The 23,464-nt window shown below is 43.5% G+C and overlaps 1 long non-coding RNA gene across 1 annotated transcript; it reads left to right on the plus strand.

Annotated features, from left to right (window-relative positions):
- Positions 1 to 998: 998 nt before the first annotated feature.
- Positions 999 to 22,911, plus strand: LOC112988467 (uncharacterized). The gene is made up of 4 exons (XR_003260542.2): positions 999 to 1,086; positions 1,396 to 1,428; positions 4,762 to 4,912; positions 21,136 to 22,911. It is a non-coding gene; the product is annotated as an uncharacterized LOC112988467 (long non-coding RNA).
- The last annotated feature ends 553 nt before the right edge of the window (positions 22,912 to 23,464 follow it).

A 23,464-nucleotide genomic window follows, 5' to 3' on the forward strand; every position in this document is an offset into this window, starting at 1 on the left:
AGCTCTGGGAAACTGGATTTCGTGTCTTAAAACCCCGTCTGGGCTTATTTTGACCCCAGAGTTGTTTCTGTGAGTATAGGAAGTGGCTTTTTTTCCCTCTCTCTTAAACCACATTTGTCATAGGGATGGGACAGGTCCGAGGTCAAGCTGGGATGTCAGTCCAAGGGGTTGGAGTCCAGATCAGCAGGATCTGTGGCTGGGCACGAGCATGGCTGTGACTGTGCTGGAGATGAGACTCTTATGGCACAGCTTGGGCAGGGACAGAGGGCCCAGGGCTGAGCTGAAATGGGACTCCTGGGCCCATGGGCAGTGGGTGTGTGTGGAGGCCACAGATGAGGCTGAGCAGGGCCATTTCAGCCTATTTAGTGCCCTCAGAATCCTGACACTATTAATGTCTATAAAATCTTTTGACTTTTTCACAGATTCCAGCAACTGAGAGCGCTCTCATGTGCAGGGGAGAAATGGGTATTAAACCCCACATCGCTTAATACTCCGCAGTAGTTCAGGTGTCCCTGAGTTTTGTATATGAAAAAGGCCAGGCACAGGAAAACCAATTCAGCAGCTCAGTTCCTAGCCAAAGGCCCCATGCAGCCACTTGTCGTCACATTAAACAATATTCTAATTCACAGTGATTCCCTTTTTTTTTTCCTAGTAGCAGCACTTAGTGAATGTGACACCCCATGGTCAAAGCAGAGGGACAGACCACCATCCTTTAGACACAGTCTTAACTTACCCAGGTGAGGGTCTCAAGAAAACTCTGCAGTTGCTGTCAGCCATTGACCTTTGCTCCTCAAACTACTGAAACGTCTTCATGGTCAAGGGCACACAACACTACGTTGCAAGCCGGACAGCTAGAGCTGGTCACCAATTTAACATTTCTCAGATGGCTCACCCAGGTTCACAGCAATCTTCATTTGTTTTGGCCAGCTGCCACGTATGCGATGTCCACCGCGTCACGTGCATTCCTACCATTTCCTTCTCAGAAGGTAGTTTGTGCTCTTTGTTCTGTTATTTACTTCAGTTGTGTGAAGAGTCCACAAGACACACATGGCAGGCCCTGCCTGCTATAATTGGTCAGAAACTTCTGTAAGTACATCTTCTTTTTTCTGATAAGTAGCCACTGTTTTCCTAAGAGACAAGATAAACTGAGCTTTAAAATGGGTCATGCTCTTAGGAGAAGCCAGGACTGCCACCTGCTATCATTTATTGACTGCATATTTCTTTCCTTTCCTGCCTCCTATTTACAATGTAATAAAAGTTACTGATTTATGATGCAAATTATAATCATTTCTGATTGACTGAGTTTATTCAAAATGAAGAATAAATAAGGCTTCTTCTTCTGAAGATAAAAATAATGATATACACTGTCAGGACACACAATACTTTTCCTTTCAGATAATGTCTTTCATTCATCTGAGAGAAGTTGTGGTGAGTATTCCTGTCTCCAGTTAATACTCCTCCAACTGGGCTTCAGAAGCTGAGATGAGTTGACTGTATCCTTTGCTATTATAATCCTGTGGTATTATAAATACTTACTGTCTTTGCATTATTTCAAGTAGTCATTCAGGGCTGGGATTATGGAACCAGGTTTGATACTGAAGGGGATCGCAGTCCAAATAAGTCTGGGAAATATTGCTGGAAATGGTGAGCCACTGATGCAGGAAGAGGAATTTCATGCAGATCATCTTCTGTAAGCCATTTGTCTTTGCCCTGCATACATGTATGCTTATGTGTCTATGGCAGGCACTCCACACTGTCTGTGGTGCAGAAGAAAGGCAGATAGCAGCGTGTCTTTGAATGACTGTAAGGCTCAATACCTCAAGCTGCAAGTGGATTCAGGCAAATGACCTTCACTGGGCTCAGTTAGGAAACAGTCAGACCTTGTAAGAGCTGAGGATTCAGATCTGTACCTCTGAGCAGAGGGTTAGCAAAATCAGCACCACAATTGTGCTAAAACACAGTTGAATTCGATTTCACAAGTGTGGCAGGTCTTCTGCGCAGAGACCAATTTCCAACTGTATATAATATTCCTGCTAAGTACCATCAGGCACTTTATGGCACCAAGTGCCATGCAGATGGAAAGGGAAGGAAAAACAGATAGAGGAGAAAAAAGATCCTTCTCTAGCAGAATGGTGGAATCAGCCCTGCAAGTTGCAGAGGCCATATAAGAGGTCTCACTGCACTGTTCCTTGAGGGTTCATTAGACTGATGCAGTTTAATGGGTTCATTCAAGGCATCTATGTAAAAACGGCCCCATAAGCTTTAACAACAAAAACAAGAACAGCAAAGTCATCTTTGGGGATTTCATATTCTGTAAGTTTGAGAGGGAAGGACATGAGAAACGATCACTTTTGCTTTCTAATAGAGATTGTTAACTTGTAAATGCTCAGACAGGTTCTTGGTCATGGAAACAAACTGAGACGCTACAGGGTGGGGAACGCTAGCTCCCCACTGTAGCCCTGGGCCTCGGAGCCCAGGCCCGTAACAGGGGCCATACGAGACTGTGTTTTGTCTAGAGCTGCAGGCCTTAAGCCAAAGCTGCCTGGAAGGTGGTGGAGCAGGCGACTCTTCCCATGGGGAACGGAAGGACTGAGGAGCTCTGCACCAACCTCCTTCCACCACAGGGTGCATAAAGGAGTCTCTTGCTGAGGTGGTGATTATCTCCATCTGGGTCAGGTTTAACTAGTGTGAGACGTCTCCTCTGTACGATCAAGTTTCACATTCATTCAGCTCCCATTAGATGATGTCTACACTATCACGCTGTGCAAGCTGAGCTGCTCCTTAGTTGCCTCACAGCCATTGGCCAGCAGTGGAAACGGGTGCATGGGCAACAAAAATGTCATTTCCAATTACTTCAGTGCCCAGAACAAGTAGAAGCAGAGAAAGAGAATAGGGAAATGTAGGATAAGAGCTAGACAACAAGGTCCTGTAGAAATCCAGCACAAAGCCTTTACTTACAGCACACTCACTGGATTACAATGATACGTAGTCCAAATAACACCGAAATGCTAACAGTGTTATAAAGATGTCATTTGAGAAGCAGATAATGTAAACCTTTCAGCAGCTACATTCTCTCAAATTTCTCAGCACGACCCACAGTTTTATGAGCCCATATACCTATGAGCTTTTATACATATGCATATATATGAGATAATATACAGCCTAGTATATGCCTTATATATGATAGATAATCATATACAACCTAGTCATTGCATTATTTGCAAATATTACCCAATTATACATGTCTTTCTGAATAGTACATTCGCAGATGTGGACTACTACATCCATCTGGGGCACTTTTTGACCTTTCAAATACCTCTCCGTGCCTGGAGAGCAGAATGTCCCTTTAGCGTTTAGCATACCCTGAGCATCTCACATCTCTCTCACCACATCGCCAGGGACCCTATGCAAATGATGCAGAGGCAACCAGAGGCGACATTGCAGAGCAAAAGCTCATTGCTAAATGGCAGCATTTTCAACAAGAAAATGTAAGCTACTGTCAGCAAAGTCCATTCTCAAAAGAGACAAAGATCAGCATAAAACCAGACAGTGGTCTGCTTCTCAGGATGGTCCGAACTGCAAAAGGTCAAGTGTGGAGTATTTCTTCCCGTGTAGGTAACTGTAGAAATGAGCCATACTTTCACACTTGCTGATACCACATTAATAAGCGGACATAGCTAAAGTTGAGTGTTCTAGTTGGTTGCAATTAGTGAGTGAAGAGAGGGGATGATTGCTGAAAGTTTCTCTCCACCGGTTTGGTATCCAGTTTGCTTCCTTTCTCTATATTGTTAGCATATTTCCAGCAAGATACAAGCAGAGTTGCAAAGTAACTGTTAGATAAACATATTAAAAGAGTTTCTATAAAGAGCAAGCAGCAATTAAGCAGCCATAAAAATACTATTTCTTGTGTAAATTCAGAAGAGAGCAGAACAATAAATCAGTGTGCAAAATACTTTGGACTAGCCATGCTTCTGTTTGATGCTCTATTTTATATGCAAGCACATGATACAGGAATTTTGTGTCATGAACAGTATGTACTGCACGTGGCAACAAATCTGCAATAACTTATCCAAGGGAATAATAAAAGAGTAGAATACAACATTGCCCATTGCTGCAGGCCTGGGCAGCGTGGAAACACATGCAAAAGAGCTTCTCTTGATAAGTTTTACATCATGTTCCTTATGAACTTCTCTGAGCCCTTAGGAGAAAGAGAGATGTGAGCTTGGAAGGATGCAGCCATAAGTTAATGATTGTAGGATTTTGATCGTACTTAACCTTGAGAAACAGGCAACCAAACACATGTAAACTGTCTCAACTTAAATATCCTTCCCTCTGGGAACCGGGGGCCTTCTTCAGTTCCTTTTCTCCAGCTCAATCAGTGACTTTTCAAAAATTTCCTTAATGGAATGCTCAAGTTACAAAAATATGTAGCGGTTCCTCAATAAAGGGAACGTGCAAGAGATGAAGGAAAGCCTTTTTCGAAATCTGATAAAACAGTTTCAAAAGAAGTATTTTGAAATACAATAAGTAATTATGCCTTTATTACATAGGTATAATAAGGTTGTCATATCATGTATTAACTGTTACACAAGCATTTGCTTCAAGGGCAAAAGTTACATTAGGAGATTAAGGATGGATTTCAAAGTCTGGGTCTGATAGCTACAGCTTGGAGTTGTCCCATACATTTCTTCATAGCATCACATGTATCCTGCCAAAGCAACAGGAATGTGCTCCCATCCTCATACTCCTCTTTTTGTGCAGTGACAGCTGGGCTTTGGACAAATCTTGGAGACCAACATGGTCCTTACAGGACCATTTAACCACCCTGGACAGCTTAGGAGGCAAATTCTCAAGATACATCTCTGCATCGCAATCCAGCATAGCTACCTCTGCCGTCCCCAAGCTGTTCCAGGTGAGACAATGGTGCATCTATATTCTGTTAATGATTACCCACTAATGACAATATAGATGTCGGCCTGTGGCTAATATCCTTTACTCCTCATCTTTTGGGTTTTATAGCCAATCATCTCTTGGCCTAGAGCTCTAGTTAGTAAAATCTGTATCAAATTTCTGCACTGCTGCAGGTAATAGGTATGTATATCACGTAACAAGAAGGCAAAGGGCATCATCTGACAAAAAGTTACGTAGGAGTGCTGTGAACAGATCCTCCAAAGAATCGATATGATATTTCCATGCTGCTTTATGCTGTCTATCCTGCAGTGTTAGCCACACTCCAGACCGGATCACTGGGGTCCTAGCTGCAGTGCTAAACTCTTCGAGGCCCAATAAGTTTTCCCATCCAAGAGTTCTTCCAGAGAAGAGTTGGCGAGATTTAATCAATATTATGAGGGAAGCCAGTGAATCAGAAGGGCCCACAATTTAGATGTTAATCACACTTTATTGCCCATGTCACCAAATCAATAACCATTAAATCGGAAAAGTAAGTTCAAAGAGTGCCTCAAAAAGAGAAGCAGACTTCAAGGGTAAACATATTTACCAGCCGAAATGCCTAGCCTTCCACAGATTGCACTTTCAGAAGACTAATTACATTAGTATTGATGCAATCATATTTTAATCATTCTAGCTATTCACAGAAATTCTTTCTCGTTATTCCTCATTACACATATTATCTTACTTTTATATGCATTCTCACATGACATTAGTAACAGAGAGATCAGCAGCAGTAACAGTCAGCCCAGCACATCTCCAGTGGATACTCTGGAAATTTTAGGAGATCAGCAAGCCCTGGATTTCCCCAGTCATCCCCATCAGATTTATATACAAGTCTAATCAAAGTGAACTTGCTCCAATTTAAAGGATGTTTTTCAGGAAGCATAACAAAACAGTGTCCACATTAATCAACATAAATACATCTGAACACCTTGTTCATGAGGACACATGCACTCCCAGTTTTATTTATAGGGTTATGCTAAAATGGGATTGCAGCAATGCAGACTCAACAGTAAGAAAAAAAGAAAAAAAAAGAAAAAAAAAGCTTTCTGCTCTCCTCTTGCTGGTTCCTGAAAGTCTCCTATTCCTATTTATAGCAACAAGGGCTTGACACAATTCAGCGTGTCAGAAATAAGTAAGAGATGTAGGGCCATGTCCCAAACAAAGAATATGGGATAAAGATTTTAAAGTGTTAAACTGATCGTGGTGGCAGGTGCTCTGCTTCTCCTGGAGTCTGAAGTCTTCTGCTCTGCCTACCAAGACAGCTCAGACTCTCCTTCCTCGTTCTGTAACACTAGGCAGGTGAGAACATCCCAGAGCTAGTGGGCCTTAGAACTGTATCACCAAACCACAGAACCGCTGGGGTTAGAAGGGACCCCCTCTGCTCAGGCAGGGTTGCCTAGAGCACGTTGCCCAGGACTGCCACTGTCACCTCCCTCAATCTGCTGGCAATACTCTTCCCTAATGTTACCCATTGGCCACCTTTGCAATGAGGACACAAATTGGACAATCATGTCCAACTTGGTGTCCACTAGGACCCCCCGGTCCTCCTCTGCAGAGCTGCTTTCCAGCAGGTCAGCCCCAGCCTGTACTGGTGCAGGAGGTTATTCACCCTTAGGTGCAGGACTTTGCACTTCCTTCTGTTGAATGTCATGAGCTTCTTCTTTGCGCATTTCTCTAGTCTGTCAAGGTCCCTCTGAATGGCAGCGAAACCATCTGGTGTATCAGTCACTCCTCCTAGCCTGCGGAGCGTGCATTCAAGCCCGTCATCCAGGTCATTTTTCAAGGTCTTAAAGAGTACTCTGGAACCTGCATCGTGCAGGAAAGAAATGTGGCCACAAGGTTGCCCTTTCATGTAGCTGTCTCATTCAGCATGGGAAGAGCATAAGTACATCAAGTATAGAAAGAAAGCTTATCCATCCATACATCTCAAGTTGCACTGGATTTTGAAATTTGTTACAAAGTCCTTCCTCCAGCCCCATCTATGGAGCTCTGTAGGGGACTGCATCCACTGGGAAGCTGACCCACTGACAAAAAAGGGCTATTTTCTACGAATTCAGTTCCCCAGGGCTGCTCTCTGAGCAGCTACACATGCACTAAGCAGAGGCAGAAGCAAGTGGTTATACAGAGGGATGGGGCAGCAGCAGCAAGGAAACCCTCTCAGCAGCTATACGGAGCTCTGCTAGATTGCACCATTGCCTGCCACAGGTTGCAGTTCTTCCCAAAACTGCTCCTGCTAGAATGATCCTGGATATGGGAAATGAGCCACAGTCAGTGTTTAATAAGTATAACCTACTTTGTCAAAAAGAAGATTAAGAGATGACTTCATTACACAGACAGATATTTGCACAGAGGAAAAGATAACTGATAAAAAGGAGGATTTGATGTCAAGGGCACAACAAAATCCTAGTCAGATAAATTCAAACTTTGAGATGCAATTTCTTTTTAGGGTAGGTAATTAAATATTGGGGCAGTTTGCAAGAGAGGATGAGTTTCTGTGGCTTAGAGTATTGCCAGAATTATCTTCCTTAAGCACATACTTCCTTAAGCACTTACATAGCTTTCCTTAACACATACATATCTTTGTTTAGCACATAGTTAAATACAAATTCAGACTAAATAGTCAAGGTGGTATCTTAGGCTTTTGAATCTGTGAATTCTTGTGTCCAAATCTTCACTCTCTTCCTCTATGATCTGTGGGAAGGATCTGTCTTTGCCTTAAAACTCTCAGTCTTGCACCTTAGCAATAATGACAAGGTTCACAACACCTGTTATGGTATTTTGAGCATTATTCTAGATTCTCTGCTTAGTTAAAAAAATCTTCTTTCAGCTTTTATCATCAAACTAAAATGCTTCAGGAGGAAAATTCCATTCCCTATTGTGTTAATAGAAACATGGAGAACTTCAGAATAGATGCACTTGTTCCAGGTGCCAAATGCCTCGGTTACCTTTGACCACAGTCTTGCAGAGTTGCTTCTACTGCCGCAGACGGCTGTGTCTAGTGGCTCCAGGGAATGGCTGGGAGCAGTGGTCAAGCTACAGAAGTGTAAAATCTTGCCAAGCTTTGCTCAGGGTCATTGCCCTTGCATGAGTAATTGTTTGTGCTTGCTCCGTCTTTGTTGAGATGCAAAGCAAAGTTCTGTGTTCCCTGAATTTACTCAGTGGGTCAGAGATGTTTTCTGTTGTGTCCTCTCTTTCTTCAATAAAAGCTCCTAACACTAGACCTTTCTTTTCAGCTGTCAAGCACTGAGATGTCACATTCAAAGAACTATGTAATTCCAAGAGCTTCTTCTTAAAGCACTGGTTAGTTCAGAGACCCCTGTCATGGCTGCTCTTCCCTATGTTCATCACTTTACACATACTGTCTCTGATTTCCAGCCTCTATTTGATTACTCAGTAATTCAATTATGATGATGATCCACAGGTAGATCAATGATATCCGCCTGTGACTCTGCAATATAGTCAACACTTTCTACCATCCCAGGATTTACCCTTTCATCACTATTACAGAGACTATTACAGACTTCTCTGCATGCTCTCCCCAAAATTGACCTAATCTTTGCCTCAAAATTTCTCTAACCCTGCTCATTGTGACAAAGAACACGGAAAAGACTGAGGTACTGAATGCCTTCTTTGCCTCAGTCTTTACTTGTAAGACCACCCTTCAGGAATCTGAGGCCCTGGAGACCAGGGAGAAAGTCTGGAGAAAGGAACTTTCCCTTGTTGGTGGAGGATCAGGCTAACAATTACGTAAGTAAACTGGACATAGACAAGTCCATAGGCCCTGATGGGATGCACCCATGAGTGCTGAGGGAGCTAGCTGATGTCACTGCAAGGCCACTCCAATCATCTTTGAAAGGTCATTGTGATCAGGAGAGGTGCAAGAGGCCTGGAAGAAAGCACATGTCACTCCAGTCTTCAAAAAGGGCAAGGAGGAGGACCCAGGGAATTGCAGGCCAGTCAGCTTCCCCTGGTTCTGACTACCAGTCGTCTCATCCATCCAGCTTTAGAACCCATTCACATTCTGATCTCATCATTTGTTTCCCCACTCCCACTCACATTAGCCTCCAGTCTCACTCCTGTATACCTTCTCTCCAAACTCTTTTTTATTATCTGCTTCTTTTCCCATCTCCATCTTCCCACCTGTCTGGCTATTATCTTTTCTGTGTTTGTATGTGTTCACCCATATTCTAGAAAGTCTGTGAACTTTTTTTTCCCCCAAAGATTTTATTTTGGTCAAGTACAAGCATATTTTGGGGCAAGTAGAAAAAGTTATATTCCTGACAAAAGAATTCCCTTCCTTCTAAATGCTCAAAAATTGGAAGGCTAAAGACCATTTCTTAGGTCTTTTTGTTTAATAGGGGCAAATGTTTGGCATGTCTCCTCCCTGGAAACATAAGAACAGTTTTTGCTAAAACTTCAAAAAGAAACTTTTGCCAAGGAAAAAGAATTTCAAAGTAAAGTGCCAAATTTGGGCAAAATGCAAAGCAATGACAGACAATTCTGATGGTATCAGCCTGCCTTGTTCCCGGGCAGTGCTCTCACTTCTGCCAGTCATACCAATCAATGGCCCCAGAATGAGTGCTCAGCAAACATTGAACACACAAAGGTGTGACTGTCCTTTGAGTAATATTTTAACTAAGACAAAGGTCAATGAAAATACTAGTGATGACGTGGTTTGGTTTATAAGCAATAAAAAGCTTATAAAACCAATGACACAAAAAAGGAATATTTACATTAAATGTTTTGCATGGGCACCTTGGATTCTGAGGACAAAAGAGTAGTATCTAGAGAGAAACAGCCTAAGATCTTTTCTGGGGCTTTTCTTGGGGTTCCAGGAATTTGGAGACACTTTCAATCTTTTTATTTATTTATTTTTGTTGTCCAATCATTACTACCTATTATTTGATTAGATCAGAATTTTTTCTGCTTCCTCATTCCAGTGGTTGAGGGGATACAGAGAGTCCTGATGGCGTTTGGCATTCATCTGCTTTAAATAGTATCCAAAGCTCAGTTTGAAGTGTCCTTCAAAATAGCTACCGGCATTTAATTGTGATTCAGCTACTGTAGTCCAGGCAGCTGATTTCCTAGATAGCTAGCGGTAGATGCCCAGCTCCTCTCCTAGGTGATGCAGCTCTCTCCAGGTTCACCTATACATCTTGACTTCTTCATGCCCCAGAGTGCTAACAGAACACACACGAATCAGCATCCTCTGCATGTTCCCTGCTCCTGCCCACAGACTAACTTCATTATAAAACCTGCATTTCTCCCCACATAAAAAAGGTGGAAGAGGGGAGAAAGAAGGGACTCTGAAATGGATGTTGACACTGTCTAGATTTGTGTTCTCCAAGTCATCCCAAGTCTCTCCCAGGGATTCACTCTGCAGCAAGGCTAGAGAACCTCTTCTGTCCATTCCCTGGTGCAACACTTCTTCGTTAGGATAACAGTGTATGGAGCTGCTCTGTAATTTGTCCTGCTCATGCAACACAACCCCAGTAGTTACCACATCCAGCACTGCCTTTTAGATAGACAACTTTGCATAGCAACTCAAATATTCACAATAGTGATAGTCCTTTGGCAATCCTTGGGTGAGAGGAAAAGTGGAAATGCTGTTCAGGTGCCCATAGCACCCCAGGTTTCTCCAGGGCTCATACAACTACTGACTCATATTTAGGTGTGAAGTGTGGCATGATATCTTTGCTGCAAATCCTCTGTAAGGCATTATGTCTGCACAGTCTTATCTTTCGAGGGCTTTCAGGGTGTCATTTCTGCACAGACACTTTGCTTTACGGTTCAGAGCTAGGAGCTGGACCCAGATACCAAGTATTAATTCACATCCTTAACTGCAAGACTGTCTTTTCTAACAAACTGAAATATTCAAGCAAACACCTGCAGGGTAAGTAAAATATTCAGTGCTGAAGAAAAAGAGACTGAATATCAGGGGAAGAGACTCAATGGAGCTTTGTAGTTTCCTAAAGAAACAAGGCTTATATATGCATGCTGTCTCTCTCTGTCCATTTGTCCACCTGCTGGCCCCTTGTTACCTTGGGATCCTCTGCATAATTCCAGAAAAAATTGACTGAGATATAAAGCTCTTGAGGGATCAGCTCACCACTGGTTTGTGCAAACAAGAAGTTTGGTAGGGGAGACAAGGCCCCCAGTGAGTAAAGATAGCTCTTTTGAGCTGCTCATTTATTCCGAGAGGGAGCAGCCAGGACCTAGGCCACTGACATATGTGATGTGTACAACACATACATGTGCTGCCAGTTGTCTAGTCAAATGTGCAGGAGCCATCAAAAAGGGCTGGAGGTGACTACTTCTAGGAGGGGAGACCCACAGGAGGGAGCTATAGCAGACACTTGAACAGAAAGCATACTCATGTCCATTATAAAAAGACAGTATGGAGGCCACTAGCTCTGCTTGTTTCCCGTGTCCCCCCCTTCTGACTCTTCACATCCTGGCCTTGCTCAGTGACTGGTTTTCACTACTTATATCCTTGGATACTGTGCTTTTATGAGATGTGGCATAGAAATCTGAACCTGCCCTGTAAGTGACTCTCTCCTGCAGAGTAACTTGGCTGAGGTTTTCACTGTTACCTGAGGTAGCTGCATACTCATTTCCCCTAATTTTAATTCAGCCTTCCAGCCCTGCATGGGGCCTGACATCCTCAGCCCATGTCTTCTTCTATCATTCAGTCATGATGTAGCTGTTTCTGATCAATAAACAATTTAGATGGTGCCTTCCCTAACGAAGGACTCATCTTTCAGTTTTATGCTTTATGGGACTTGTCTGTTAGTTTGTGTTTCTAACGGCAACAGCTGAGTGAGAAGAGACTGTGACTCTTTCCTTAGAAGTTTATAATTATGACCTTGGCTTTCAGATAATATTTTGCTGAAACCCTCAGTGTCTGCCACACCCTCCAGGCTGCATTCCTGTTTTTTTTCAAAAGCTGTGTATGTGATCTGATCTTGGTCTGACTTCATTCTCCAAAACTGCTTATTTGGAAGAGAGGGAATGTACCTCCAGGCCACAGTCTAGATGAAATGACTGGCAGTCCAGCTCAAGTCCTGCAGCAAGGTGTGCATTTATCTGTTTTTACACATTTTCACTGTGTCATAGCATCTTGCACCAAATACAGTGAAAATGGAAGTTGGGCATAATGATGTGAGAAGTTTGGTTTTATAAAGATATAGGATGAACACACTGTGGCTCCAACAGAAGACACTTCATTGTATGTCATCCCCTCCATGACTGGCAGCTTGGTCAAAAAGTGAGCTAATGACTTCTTCATAAGAAAGTGGGAGCAAATTTGCCTGTTACACCAAAGAACTTATGCATACAGACCTGGCAGAGCCAAAAGCACTTTGCTGTTTGCAGCTGAGGAATGCAAGTACACAGCTTGCTCCAGAGGCAGATCCTGTGTCTGTCTGTGTCCTGTCTTCTCATAAAACTCTATTTTTAGCAGTTTTCCTAGGTGAGGGACTTTTTATTCTGTATGCATGTTGTGTGGAGGTTGAAGTACTAGCACCTGGAGTGCACCCACAATCATAGGGACACAGGGGTCTGTAGTGCCTGCAACTGGAGCGAGTGAGGGTATGTGTGTTGGTGGGTGATCACAAGCAAATACCAGGCCAGACTACCCAGTGAGTGGGTCAAGTGGTGTGACAGCCAGTTTTGTGTGTGCGTGTGTGTGTGTGTGTGTACGTGCCTACTGGGAATACATGCTCAGCCTTGCTACTGATTGGAGCTGGGGACATGGAGCTGCAGAAGGCTCACCTCCATCGGGCTGCTGCATTTGGTGACTCCCTAGCAGAGACAGCACTAGAAAAGACCCTTGGTGCTGAAGCTGGGGGCAGACACCAAAAGAGCAGCTAAGTCTGTTAGAGACCAGAGTATATCCCAGGATGAACATGGCATGTGTTACTTGTGAGTACAGGTTGTCAGAGATCACAAGACAGGGTTTAAAAAGAGATTGGTCAAATTAAGGCTTGAACATAGTAATGACAATGTTTGTTTACTAAGCATCAGCATGCCTGGGATTAAGTAAAATCCAGGAGGTAAATGCCCTGCCTCAAAGAATTTATGGCAGGGATAGTGTTTGCTTGGTGTAAGATAGGGGATAATTGCGGTTCCTTTTTCTTGACATTGGCTGATAACTCAAAGGTCAAAACTGGCAAATGGCCAATTATGGATGCAGAGCGAAAAGCTCTCATCTACTGTGAGGCTTTATGGCAGGACATGGGCAAAGGCTGTTGCATCCAGTCAGGCGGTATCCAAGTGTTTTGGGACTTTCAAACCATTTGCTGCTTCTCCTACCAGGCTTTCATCTTCCCTTAAAAAACAAAAAGCCCCAAGAAAACAAAACCAAACCCCTCGCCCCCAATCCATTCTAGTAACACTCTGGCTACCAGGGATATGGACATTTATTGCCTAATAAATCTCCTGATTAGATCCATGCATCACTCTGGTATCATCTTTCAAACATGTGCCAGCATCATGGCCTGAGCGTACCAGATGACACCTCCAGCAAACAGGAGAGGTGCCCTGTGGGTATCCACAGCTGTCAGCAGCCTGTGAAGACCACCCCACACAGTGGGGCCTCTTTGAGTAAAAGTTTCGAAGGAGACTTTCTCCTGCCGGGATTACACCACTTCAGTGTCTCTGCAGGACCCCACGAGTCAGAGGTGGCTGATCAGAAAAAGGCCAACAATCCTCCAGCCAGCTGAGTACTATATATGAGCCCAGAGAATGAGAAAGTCCTGGGGCTGTGTGCCAGAAAGGCCAGAGGCAAAGGGAAGCATGAGGAAGGGGTCTGAACTGTGAGGTTAAATACTGGCGTGTGGAACTGGATAACCAGACACACAGATCTGCTGCTCTGGCTCTGGAGATCACCTTTAGAAATGTGCAGTTTCATTTTTCTTCCAAAGCAAAAGCAATTCCTTCTGAGTCCATACTGACACATACATGTGTAACTTATTCTTAAAGACCTCCAAGGAAGGAGAGTCCATAACTTTCCCAGAATTTCTTTTCCGAATCTTTGCTATATGTGCAATTAAAAAGCTTTTCCCATTGATCCATTCCTTTGCTACAGTTTAAAATCTAATCCTAAACACTATTTCCTGTTCTGTTCACCATGGAAATGGAGACCACATCTTCTCTGAAGTGTGGTTCTCTCGCCTGGGCTAAATGACTGTACTCCATGCGCTCTGCAGGCTGTGGTTATTTCACAACACTGTGACCTTGCTGCCTCATGTCCCGCTGGTGTCCCACCATGAGCACATCAGGCTTGGTTGTCTGCCTGCTGTGAATGCGAGCAACTGGAAGATCTGAAGGCTCAGAAAAACAACCCACGAATTTCACCGAAGGTAAAGCATGCTGCAAGTTAAAGGTGCTTTAGGCAGGTGTATTTGCAGGGCTAAAGATTGTGCTGATGCTTTAGAAGCAACTGTTTTGTTTGCATGCTTTAGAAAGAGCTGAGGAGATGAAGAAAGAATCAATTGCTCTAAGAAGGACAGCAATAGCCCCGCTTCGCCAAGTTGAAGCTTGAATTTTCCTTTTTTGGCCTGTATTTCTCATGTAAGCCGTACGAGGGCAACCTTACCCTCTCGTCTGTGAGAACGCGGCTCTAAATTCCCTGGGGAAGGTTAGGCAGACTAAAAACAGCTATTTCCTATCAGAGAGCACAAAGGGGAACATTCCTGCTCCACTGGAGACATATCAAAGGACAGACGTGACCTCGAGGTTGGAAAGCAAATACTAATAAAAGCTGCTTGTTACATTTTTCTGTGTGTTAAAGGTGTACTGCTAGGAGGATGGCTTGGCCTGTCTTTTGCAAAGTGAGCAAAGAGAAGACTGTGCCAGGTCTTATAATCAAGGGGAGCCTTGGTAATGTAATAAACACGACAGGAAAAAGCTTTGAGAGGGTTGGAGAGAGTAGGAAGGCTGTTAATCACAGGCCAAAAAGTTGGTTTAACTTGTTTTCTACTTCAATAACTCAGATGTTTATTTTAACATGAACCCCTGAGACCAGGTATCTTTATATTTAACAGATGTTTCCAAGAGATTTTTTCTGAACATGCTGAATATTGTACACTAACAGAGTTCCATTTTTATCTTGTTTATTTGACTGTCCTCTCTCATACATATTTCAGCCTAAAATCACATGTTTCAAGTTCAATTAAAGTGTACCTGGTTCTGCTAGTACTATCAAAATGACAAATGCCCATAGGCCTCTGTGAAAGTGTTGCTTTCCTTTTTTATTTCTTTATTTCCTGGTTGTTCCTCTCATTAGCCACTGGCTGCACAGCACTGTCTGTCAGCACTTGCCAGTGCTCCACCTGCAAAGTGATTGCATTGGCAAGCTTAAGCAGAATGTTTTTTCCATAACAGCTAAGCAAGCTAATCATAACTGTTGTTCTGAATTGAAATCAGCCCAGATATTGGTGTATAAAATCCCAGAATCATAAAATTGCATAGGCTGGAAAGGGTCACCAAAGGTCTCTGCTCCAATCACCTGCTCAAAGCATGCCCAGTTAGAGCAGGTTGCTCAGAGCTTTGTCCAGCTGAGTTTTGAATATCACCAAGGGTGGAAATCCTACCACCTCCCTGGGTCCCTGTTCCTGTGTTTGACCATCCTCATGGTAAAAAACCTTATCTTTAAATTGAGTTGGGATTTCTCTCTTCCAACTTGTACCTGTTGCCTCTTGACCTATCCTGTTCACCTTGAGGAGAGTCTGGCTCTGTCTTTTCTGTATCATCCCATTAGGCAGTTGTAGATAGCAATAAGATCTTGCCTGAGTCCTTTCTTCTCCAGGCTGAACAAACCCAGGTCCCTCAGTCTCTCCTCAGCCACTGTGTTCCAGCACCCAACCATCCTGGTGGCCCTCAGCTGGACTCGCTCCAATGTGTTAATATGTTTCTTGCACTGGGGAGCCCCAAACTGGACATATTCAGATGTGGACTCATAAGTACCAAATGGAGGAAGAGGATCCCTTTCCTTGCCCTGCTGGCTGTATTCTTGCTAATACAGCCCAGATGCAGTTTCCCTCCTTTGCTGCATCCTGTCAGCCAGGATTTGTTGTTCTGGCTGACAACAAACTGAACACACCTATTCAATTTGCTGTCAGCCAGGAGCTCCAGCTCCTTTTCTACAAAGCTGCTTCCAAGTCAGACCACCCCCCGCCTGTCCTGCTGCATGGGGTTATTCTGTAGCAGGTGCAGGACTTTGCATCTGCCTTTACTGAACTTCATGAGCTTCCTGTCAGCCCATTTTTCCAGACTGTTGAGGGATGTCTGAACAGTAGCTCTTAACTCTCGTATATTGATGACTCCCCTCTCCCCAGTTTGGTAAGACCTTCAAAATTGCTGCAAGAGCACTGTATCCCATGATCCAGATTATTATAACAGACATTTAACAATACTGGTTCCAGTATCAGCCCCTGAAGGACACCACTAATGACTGGCTGTCAGTTGGTCTTTGTACCACTTTTCACCACCTTTAGAGTCTGATGGAACAGTCCTTCCATCCAGTCCATATTTTGCCAGCCTACCTATAAGGATACCATGGGAGACCGCATCAAAGGCCTTGTTAAAGTCAGGGTATGCAACGTCCACAGCCAGTCATCTCATCATAGAATGCTATCAGATCAGTCAGGCACGATTTGCCCTTAATAAATCCCTGCTGCCTGTTCCCAGTCACCTTTTCTCTTTATATGTCTAGAAATAGCTTCCAGGAGGATTTGCTCCATTTCCAGGGACTGAGATGAGGATGACTGGCTTGTAGTGGCCCAGACCCCCCTCCTTGCCTCTCTGGAAGGTGGGTGAGATGTTTGCTTTTTTCCAGGCATAAGGAATCTTCCCCAGTCACCATGACCTTCCAGCAATGACAGAGAACAGTCTTGCAGTGACTTCAGCCAGCTCTCTCAGTGCCTCTGGGTGATTCCCTTCCTGTCCCATAGACTTGTGCATGTCCAGTTGGTGGAAGTGCTCTCTAACAGTATCCTTTGCCACTATGAAATGAAAGGATTTCTTATACAAGCTTATTTTCTTTTCAGAAGCCAAAGAATAGTGAAGCAAAATGATCCCTTACCTAGGGGAAGGTGTAAATGGAGCCTAAATCTGTGGAGATCTGAGTACAAAGAGAACAGGTCCAGGACAGATCTGACATGTATCAAGAAACCTTACAGTTCAGCTATTCTACCTTTCTCATTCCTCAGCAAATCCTTCACAAGGACCAGAGGTCTCTGCAAGAGCAGACAGTGTAGAAAAAGTAAACAATCCTGTCGTGCCACAGAGACCTAACAACTGCAAACCTGTTGTCTCTGAGACAGTAAATGCTGCTTATAATAAAGCATCGCCGGCAAGCAAACTCAGTAGGTAGTCTTTCATCCTATAAGCCTCACTGAAGGTCCAAATGAACAAATCTTCCCAGGTACAAATATTGAACTGAGCAATTTATGCTCCTGGCCACGACCGGCCAGCAGCACTCTCCTCTTGGACAAGGATCTCTTCAGTGTGCTTCTGTCAAAACTAAACAGTGCTACTGTGAATGCTGTGAGTGAAATAGGTCTGGTGGCACTGGGGAGTGCCAGTCAAGTCTCAGTCACAGCTACTGCTGGGAAAGCAACTCAGACAGACAGAGGGGAGCTGGTTTTAAACGAGGTAACCCGGACACTGTTAGCAGAGATCTAAAGTGTCATGAAGCTCAGCACAGGCCCCTGAGGCCATCAAAGCGCAAGAGAAACATTCAGCTGAGCAGCTTGGGTGGAACTCCTGCAGTTGCAACAGACAGCAGCCCCTGAGCATCTGGTTCAATACACTCATATCTTTGTCTTAAGCAAGCTCTGTGCAATGGTATAATTTGGGAGTCTCTAATTAGTATTACTACAAAAGATATTGTTACCCCACTCTGTGATGAAGAGGAGGCAGGCTCAGGATATGCTTTCTGTAGGACACAACTCGTATGATAGCCCACGCAGCAGGAAGCATCTGTTACAACAGAGACTGTAGTCTCAAGGCTATTAAAGAAATGTTCTGCCAGGTCTCCGTTCCCACAGAGCAAATCAATTCAGTGAGAAACCAGCCATCCTGCCCCTGGGTCCTGAGTCCCTTCAAAATGTTGGAACACATGTTGAACTTCAATATTGTGATGCTCTGTTGGCAGGTAGGCAAAGAGACCCTCCATCTCATTCCTTAAAATGTTAAAGAAACATAATGGGATAAGAAAGAGAAAAGTGATCAGAGAGGGAAGAAATATTCAGCCGGGTGGTGGTTAGAGTAAAAAGGATTTCACCTGTACTCCTCAGGCTCCTGAGCACAAGATGACTGTTATCCCCAAGCATCACTTGCCTTCCTTTATCCTTTCCTTAGCTGCTCTCCTCTATATTGCTATTCTACTCTGAACTGCTGACCCAGGGAACTGCTTCCCAGCATCTTTTACGTCTTCAGGAGCAGCAGACATGAATATGACTCTGTATTTGGAGATAAGCATGAGCTGTGTGGGCAGTTACAGATTTTAAATACTGCCTGAGGAACAGAAAACAGGCAAAGATGTGATCCCCCAAAAGCAGGAGATGAAAACATTGATACCAGTCAAATCCCTGGGGCTGAGGTCACATTTTTGTGTGGCATTTTGAGCAGGCACAGACTCCCCCTGCCACAGCCCAGGCCAGCTGGAAACCATGAGTAGAGCAGATCGAACTAATCTATCCTGCCTCCTAGAAAAGTGAGTTAGCTCAGGCTCTGTTTTGCACAGCATATTCATGAGATTTTTAATCTGCTTGGTGCATGGGCACAGGGAGCTCCCATCTGTTGCAGAGGCAGGCACAGCAAGTGGGTGTCTGAGGGCAAACCGGCATGTAGAGACATCAGGAGGGAGAAGTGCCTGCTGTCTTGCATGCCACGGGGATGCCCTCTGGAGGAAGGCTTTGTGTTCTCATGGTACTTTTTTGTTCGTTTTCCACTGTTGTTTCCTTGCTTCAGCATGAATTCAAAAGGACTTAATGCAAAATCTTTCGGGAGGGGTCAGTTCTTTGGCTCTTAGCTTCTCTGAGAAGAACTGACTTCCAGCCACCTAGGGCTGGGTCATATCCATCTACTGATGTAAAGCCAAGAACACAAGAAACCAAGGAACACAAAGAGAAAACACAAACTTCTCTCTAAATGGCATAATATAATGTGTGATACATAAGGTAAGTTTTCCAGACTTCAGCTAATTTTTAGAACTCTTTCCCCACTACCTCATAAAAGAATTTCTGATAGGTGGACAATTGCAATAAGCACTATGTCTAGTAAATGGGATAAAACAGAGCTGGAGAACTAGAGAGAAGACTCTGTGTGCTCTAGAAACCAGACCTGTCAGCTGATACAGGGATTGTTGAGGAAGAAATGGATGAAGTAAGCAGATATTTCCAGCTTTGGTTTCAGAATTAGTCTGTTGCAACAGGTGACATTGTGGTCTAGACAGAAGATAAGCTTCAGAGTAAGTGTTAAGACTTAGGTAGCAGCCACACTTGATAACATTTAAAAGAAAAATGACAACGAAAGTATGTCAGCAGGGCAGTGCAGCTCTGGGACAGATGACCAGGGCAGTTGTGAATTGGTGGACTTTGAAATTTTCCAAGAGGGCCCTAGACAAAGCCATGGCTGCCCTGATTTAGTGTTGCAATAGCCCTGCTCCCAGTGTGAGCTTGAGCTGGAGACTCCAGAGGTCCCTTCCCACCAACAGTGCTGGGATTCTGCAAAATGATTAGAGAAAAGACCCATCATCCTGGAAGAGATACGACTGAGGGGGATATGAATGAGGGAGGAAAGGTATGGAGTGGTATGGGAAAGGTAGATAGGATATAGTTGTTCAGTGTCACTTCTAACACAAGGAATAGGGAGCACCACATTAAACTAATAGGATGCAGGTTCAGGACAAAAACAAAAGGAGTCGACTCTTCCTGCAGCCGGTAGTTAAGCTGTGGACCTCCTTGTCACATGAAATAGCAGATGTAAAACATTTACATGAGGTTAAAAAGGGAATGGTAAAACACATGGAAGATGAGCCCTCCGAGGGGCTAGTGTTTCTGGGAGGCAGGGCACCGTCACCACCAGTGGAGAGGCTGCCAGGCAATGAAGTGCAGACGTGTTTCCACAGTATTCACATAAACATATTTCTATCAGTTGAGACATCCACTGCAATCAACCTCGTTATTGCATGTGGACTGATAACACAGAATGAAAGCTGGGGAAGCAGCAAAACAGATCGTAAACCAGATTGGCCCTCCAGAGTTCACTGTCCAAGGACAGGAGCTTTTAGCCATAAATGCAGTCATTCCTGTTCAGACGAAGTAATGAGGACATACTCTGAGTTATAAATATAGTTATACTGAAAGCAAAATAAAAGCTTTAGCTCCATAATTGATATAGGCAGAAAAAAGCCCAGGAACTAAGCTGGTAACTAAAACTCACTACCTCATGACCTTGAACATGAGACTTTCGCCCAAATGAAATCATACAGAGAACAAATCACAACCCTGAGAGACAAGGATGAACCATCTTCTAAGAAACAAATCTTTTAAAATGTACTTTGAAATTATTTTCTCACAACTGGAAAAGAAAGGCTAGAAAATAAAACACCTGAAAATAGCTTAGAGCTTTCCTTACGTAATTGAGGAGTCTGATTTCTGCAGGACACACAGTTAAATTAATGTGATTTTTATTTCAGTACCATTCCGACAGCCTAGAGATGTGTTTCTTATGGTCCTGTGATCCCGTATTGTCCCATGACACTCATACTGTGACCCTAATTCCTGCCTAGAGTCTGTGGCATTTCAGTGGGCACTAAAGAGGTAGGAAATGGAAATGTAATGCAAGTAATTAAATAAAATGGATCCCAGTTACTATTAAGGTTGCAGCCACGCTCCTCAGTCCTGAATTCAGACTCTCCAGTTTTCTGGAAGCTAAAGATCTGAAGTCAGCAGCTTTTGCTTACATCTTGTAAAACTGAATTGCAGTAAAGAAAATAATATCCAGAGATGAATACGTTTCCTTCTACTTGGTCTCTGTGAGCAGTAAACAAAAGGTTGATTAATGCTAATTGTGATGGTTGTGCTTGTGATGTTGAGAACTGTTATGGGAATAAATACATATCTTATCTTATCTAAGCATGCTGTATACATATTTGATATCTCCTGGCTTCAGATGGCTGGAGGACCACCCCAAAAAACAAACAGCCCCATATATTGAATGTTGCAGCAGTAGAGCCTTAGAAGATCTGATTCACTACCACATGTGACAACTGTCGAAGTTCAACTACCAGAATTATCTTTCTCTGACCAACCTCTCAGGAAGAACTGTTTTTTCAATCATTTGCTGTTGTGACCACACTAATTATCACGGCTGAAAGCACATAGTAAGAGACCATCCTTCCCCAAAGTGAAACTGGACATCTTACCAAAATATTGACAGCCAAGAAACTCATTTTCCTGCAATTGTGCTTATGACTGACCTGGTAGTAAAAGCACATGTAACTCTAGGTGTGGTGCTGCAAATCACCATTGAGCAAGGAAATTGTAACCAACAGAATGACTAAGCTGACATGAATGTGGTCCTGGTCCTGGTGACATCCCTTCAGAATAATTGCCACAGGGTGAGGAGAAAGCAGGAAAATCATCCTCTAAATTACATGAACAGAAGACCAATACCATTCAGGAAACCCAGCTGGGAAAGCAATATTTAAATGAACTGAATGAGCCATGCAAGGAGAAAAGTGAAGCACAGGATGAGGAATCTGATCCAGACTGGTTGGGTGCAGACATGGGAACACACCGCAGATCATCAGCATACAATGAGAGGATGTGCTTGGTAGCACACCTTGGCCCTGATCCTGCCTGTCCAGATGAGGATCCAGGCCAGCTGTACCGAGATTCCTTCCCAGCTCAGGAATTTGGATTTCCTCCCTGAGGAAAGCAAAGCATAAGGGATGATAATCTACTCTCTGCATCTCAACTCCACATGGTATCTGGGACCAGATAAGGGAGTACAAGATCAGAACTCAGAAGCACTTATGAGTTGATCAGCATAGATACAGACCATGTAAGCTGCAACCACGGGAGTGGCATATTCCCAGCTTGTTCAGTCTAAACTGATGTTTAGCTTAGATTAAGAAAGAAGCCATAAAATATAATAACAACAAGTTCAAATTCACCAGGATGACAAATAAAGAGAAAACAGAGTGAAAGAGTTGACATGTGAAAGCATCGATAGCAAAATATCTGCTGTCCCTGAAGAGACAGAAGGAATCTCCAGTTCTTGGGTACTGTCTGAAGCATTTTTGCTTATGAAGAACATAAATAAATTAAATCCTAAATGTGACTAACATTCTTTAGCAAAGCAGAGGAAGATGTTAATTGTGAGAAGAAACACGCCTTTCCTTCAGGCTGGGTTTTCAGGTCCATTTGCATAACCATCATTCACCAGCTTGCACCCCTAAACTCTCTTAACATATTTTTGTATCTAGATAAGATTTCAGTAGGACAAGCTAGCCCACAGCATTACAGTACCTTGTCAGGGCTAAGCATTGTATGGAAATTGTATGTCTGTTGCAGTTCCAGAGCTGGCTGTGTCAGTACAATCTGTATTGTGTGTGCTGGGGAAGATGAATGATCTGGTGCAATAAAGTTGTTTTAGCACCACCAGAGTTTTACCCTGTGAGAGCATGTGGAGGTGTAAGAAAAATGCATTAAATTGGACAGCTCCACCAGGTATTTGTTTAACACATTGTCGTTATCTCATTTGTTTTGAAAGAAATCTGTACTGATGTCAAAAAACCCTTTGGGACTAATAGCTGGGTAGCAATTTATCTGCAGGACACTCACAGTGTGTCAGGCTGTCTTTGCCTGCAAACAAATGACATCTTATAGTTGCCCTGCCATTTGGATAATGTCAGCGTCCATATGGACTGTACCAGCTTTGCCAGGACTCACCTATTTTCTTTGCAAGCTGAGCAAGCTAGAATCACCTTGCTATCTTAACTTTCAGCCAGAAGTCCTAAAAGAGCTGGCTGAGATCTTTGGGCTTGCAACCTCCGTGCTGAATATGCCAGTGAAGCAGTGTAGAGTTGCTAGAGCTGAGATCCACCAAGGCTACTATGTTCCCTTTATCATCATATCCAAGCCCCTGATGTGTCACCTTACAGTGACGGGAGTGCGGTGGGTGCAGTAGAATATGATCAATTCTCCTCTTTTGACCCTACTTGAGAAAGGATTCCCATTCCACATGGCCAGTCCAAATCTGTTCTCACCCTCAGAAACCTTCACAAATGCTTTGTCATAAACTCTGTTGCGTCGAATATGCCTAAATGTGAACTCTCTGTACATGAACCTATCATAGTGGCTCAAAGTAATCCTTAATTTTCAGTGAGCTGCCACTCTACTTTGACAGGATATACATAAGATGCCATTTATGTGGAGCACATGTGATGCACACAGGTATGTTCATTGGATGAGAGTGTAACATCTTGCTAAATAAA

Source organism: Dromaius novaehollandiae, chromosome 24 (genome assembly GCF_036370855.1).
Source record: "Dromaius novaehollandiae isolate bDroNov1 chromosome 24, bDroNov1.hap1, whole genome shotgun sequence".
Taxonomy (NCBI): Eukaryota; Metazoa; Chordata; class Aves; order Casuariiformes; family Dromaiidae; genus Dromaius; species Dromaius novaehollandiae.